Raw genomic sequence first — 4428 nt, 5'->3', positions numbered from 1 at the left:
TCACCAATAACTAACACTATATATATATGGTTGGGGCTCCCAAACAGAAAAAGAGTCTATTGCTTACCTAATAAGATCGAAACCAAAGAGAGATAGATGAAACAGCCAATGCCTACTTACAACACCTACCTAACCACATATACATGCATCTAAGAGTGCGTACCCAGTATGGTACCCAATATGAAGGGCGAGTCTGGAAGTCCATGTTGACTCTCCACTGCCCTTGCCTGACCTCCCACAGCAGCAGGGCAACATCAGGGCAGTCTCTAATCACCCACACCCAGCATCACAGCAGCCTCCAGCTCCCCTCTGCAGGGCCATGGTGGTCTCCAGCCCTACCACCCCAGCATCAAGGCAGTCTGCAGCCCTCCACCCCCATAGCATCAAGAGGTCTCCACCTCCTCCTCAGGGGTCTGAGCAATGGCAGTTTGGGTCCCTGCGCTCCCAGGAGAGCTTTGGGGAGCAGAGCCTTGGCAGACCTCCCATGAGGCTGCTTGCTCATGTGAGGTTTGTTCCCCATTTGTCCTTAGGTATGAGCCGGTGATCGTCACCGGGAATCACATTCCTTATGGCATTTTAAGGAGGTTTTAATAGGCTCATTATATCAGCTAGTGGGTTAAAGCAATGCCATCTGTCTTCTGACTTCTTAGATCAGAAGTGCAGACGCAGCTCATCTGGGCTGGGGTTGCTCCAAGTCAGTGTTGGAAGGGCAGTGCCCTCATCTGAAGGCGGGAGGTTTGCACTTCACCTGCTTGGATGGTGAGCGCTAGCCTCCACCTAGCAAGGGATGCAGGCATAGAGGTGTGTGGCAGGAAGCAGGGGGTGGGTGGGGGGAGGCAGAGAGATAGGACAGAGAGAGAAAGATAGAGAGAGACACGGAGAGACAGAGACAGAGACAGAGAAAAGAGACGGGGGAGGAGAGGATACAGAATTTAAACAAGTAGCAGGCCTTCGGAGAGAAACTTCTGTCCTTGGGGAAGTGTTCCTGGAGGCTGTGTGGCGAGCCCTCTCTCTGGTTTGTCAAGGGCTTTGACCATGTAACACCACTATCTGTTCCCAGTTTTCAGAGGACAGGCTAACGGGGTGTGGACTTCAAACCTGGCAAACTGTCAGCCCAACTGTGTCAGGCCTTTCCTCTGCTTGGTCTAGCTGCAAACAAATGACAGACAAATGACTAAGCTACAGTGTTTCCAGCTCTCTCACGTTGTCACATTCACTGAGGAACGGAATAAGCCACATAGATTTTTCTTGTTTTCCTAAATACTTAAAAATGAATATATTCCTCACTAATTCAGTATCAACTTTGCATAGGTCATTCTAATCAATACTCTTAAAGAATATTAAGTCAATAGATTTTTGTCCTCAGGAAGAGCTTCTGGAACATTCTGAGTTTGCTCATTCTAATTTTTTGTCTAGTCTCTGCCTGAGGCCAATCATGCCCCCCTCGGGGTTCTAGTCTCTGGGGACCCTCAAATACACAGAGATCTCTGCAGACCCCTACAGCACAGTCTTCTCCACATAGGCCAGCTGCTGATCTTGCCTCCCTCCCTTGGGAGGGGTTGGATGCTCCCCTGATCTCTGCACTATGGGGCTTTTACACATCTGGCTACCTGCCAGGGCAGAGAACCCTCCCACTCCTTAGTGCTCCCAGAGACCTGTGCTCCTCTCCAGCTCACTCTAATAAGTAGAGTGCTCCTTGGAGCCACTGTGAGAACGTTGGAAGGGTAGAGGTTATGGTGGGCCCAGTAGGACAGCGTTCTTTCTGAGTGCCAGTTTCCCTACCAAGGGGGACGACTAGTGGATCCTGAAAACTTTCCGCCAGGCTTTGACCTTTGGGGTCTATTTGTGATCGTTTTGGACCTAGAAAGGCATGTTGGCTCTAAGGAACCAACAGGTCACTAGATATGTTTGGGCCAGCTCTGATCTCATTAGCATCCTGCCTGGTTTGCTGAATGATGACACTCGAAGGTCATGGTCTTGGGTCAAGCAGAGCCAGATAAACAAGGCAGGAGGAAGTCTGTCTCAGAGATTACTTGGCTGTCCGTCTGGGCAGGTGTGAAACCCATGGAACTGACTCTGAGCACAGGCTGGCCTCTTGGTGTGGCTGCAACAGTACCCGTGGGTGGCAGGTCTGTCTCTTTCAGGGAGCTCTAGGCTGCATGTGACGTCTCTCACCTAGCTGGGCCTGACCCATGCAGGTCGTCCAGGAAAATCTCCACATGGTCAGCTGATGCCGGGCTCAAAATTACTGTTTGGTTGACTAACAGGGACCGTGGTCTTGCCGATTTGACAGTGAAAGAACCCTTCACTATCTTCCTTTGGAAATGTACTCTAAGATCCAATGAGCTGCTGAGAAAGAATACAGATACAAGATACATATATCTACAGAGACACCGGTCCATAAGGGTCCAGTGTATAGGCCCATGCATAATTAATAGGAGAGCTAGATGTATTTCTGTGTGTAATTCACACGTCTGTAACCGCCCCCCCCCTCCAATCTCAGAGCCAGATGGGCTGTTGACTCTTTCCTTTGGAAACCGGCTCCGCACAAATGATTTAGGCATAATTTATATGCTTCCCCAGTGACAAGTCTTGGCCCATATAATTAGCTGTAATGATAAATACAAATAAAATATGGGATAATATGTGGCCAATTACCCGTGCCAAAGCTATAATTCCATCTGTGGGGATGATAAACCGCCGAGAGCGGCAGTCCTGTGGGGTTGGCTCCCAAGACCAGAAATCGCCTGACAGTTGACCATATGATGTGAGGTGCAGTTGTGTGGTGGCATCTGAGGCACAGGGAGCTGGGCAGATCAAGCTCCTGAAGAGAAGGGCTTGAGCTGAGTCTGCCTGGACTGGTGAGCCTCAGGGACAGGCCCACTAAGCTTCACACAGTGTCGCCCTGACCTTCCAGTGAGCATGCAGAGACACAGGCCAGGCAGCAGAGCAGTGGGAGCCTGAGGCCTGGTCTTGAGCAGCCTAGCTCCAGGCCCCAATCAGTGGGGATGACTTTGGGGAGGCAGGACTCTGAGGACCTTGTGGGACATGACTGGTGTTCCCAGGATAAATGCAGAAACAGGCTTAGAATCACTGGTAGCTGCCGAACAGGCTTGGTAAAGATGAGGGGCAGGTGTGAAACTGGGTTGCACTTAGCTCTCCGGGACTCTCAACACTTGGTTAAGTGGATCTCCTTTGGCCATCCTAGAGAGCAGCTACTGTGTCACAGGGCCTGTGGAAGGCAGGAAAATGGCTCCAAAGATCTCAGGTCCCGATCCCATTACTTGGGAAAAGTTGGATACAGGTGACTCAAGGACCCAGAGATAGGGTGAGTGTCCTCGGGGGACCCTAATACCATTGCAAGGATCCATGGAAGAGGAAGGTGAGGAAGATCTTAGACAGACAGGAGGACAGAGTGACAACCCCAGGAGACAGGTATGATGAAGCCAGGTGTGTAGCAAGCCACACCCAGCACTACCAGAAGTTGGTGTGGCAGGCTCTACCCCAGAGCTGTAAGTGGGGGGGGGGGGGCAATGCCTGCTGACGCCTGCTGTGTAGTTTGAGCAGGTTTGGTCCCCATAGATTCATGTATTTCAGTGCTTGGCATCATTAGGAGGTGTGGCCTTATTGGAGTAGGGGTAGCCTTGTTGGAGGAAGTGCATCACTGTGTAGGTGAGCTTTGAGGTCTCCTGTGCTCAAGCTCTGCCAAATGTGGAAGAAGGCTTCCTCCTGGCTGCTTGAGGAAGACAGTCCTCTTCTGCTGCCTTCAGGTCAGGATGTAGAAGCCTCAGCTCCTCCAGCGTGATGTCTGCCTGCACAGTGCCATGCTTCCCGCCATGATGATAATAGACTGAACCTCTGAACCTGCAAACCAGCCGCAATGAGATGTTTGCCTTTATAAGAGTTACCTGGGTAAAACCCTAACTAAGACACCTGCTTCAGGCTTGTGCCCCCAGGCCATGAGAGTCAAGTGTTGCTGCCTTAAGCCTCAATTTGTAATGCTTGTCACATAACTGTGGGGCACCCACCCCTTCCAGGCATGTGGCAACCAGGCATGTGGCAGTTGCTTGGAGCCACCTCAGGGGCCTCCACGTACCTTACTGACTTTGGAAGTCACTGTATTGGGTCTCTATGATGTTGTAACTATGTCATCGGCTCAGAGACTTAGATAGGATATATGACCTCATAGCTTTAGAGGAGGGCACCTGGCAGCTCCACCAGAATCGGTCGTGGCAACCCTGTGCTCTTTTCTAGAGGCTCCGGAGGACATCCTCTGTTGTACAAGACTCCTCTGACCCAAACAACGGCCATCTTGGAGAGTTTGCTTGCCAAAGGTCACCTCAGCTGGGCCTGTTGGATGACTACGCCATCCTCCCATAGCGGGACAGGGAGACCAGAGTCTGCAGCCACTTGCTCCACACCACCTAC

This window comes from Mus musculus, chromosome 2 (assembly GCF_000001635.26).
Source record: "Mus musculus strain C57BL/6J chromosome 2, GRCm38.p6 C57BL/6J".
Lineage (NCBI taxonomy): Eukaryota > Metazoa > Chordata > Mammalia > Rodentia > Muridae > Mus > Mus musculus.
Note: the sequence above shows the minus strand (reverse complement) of the source record.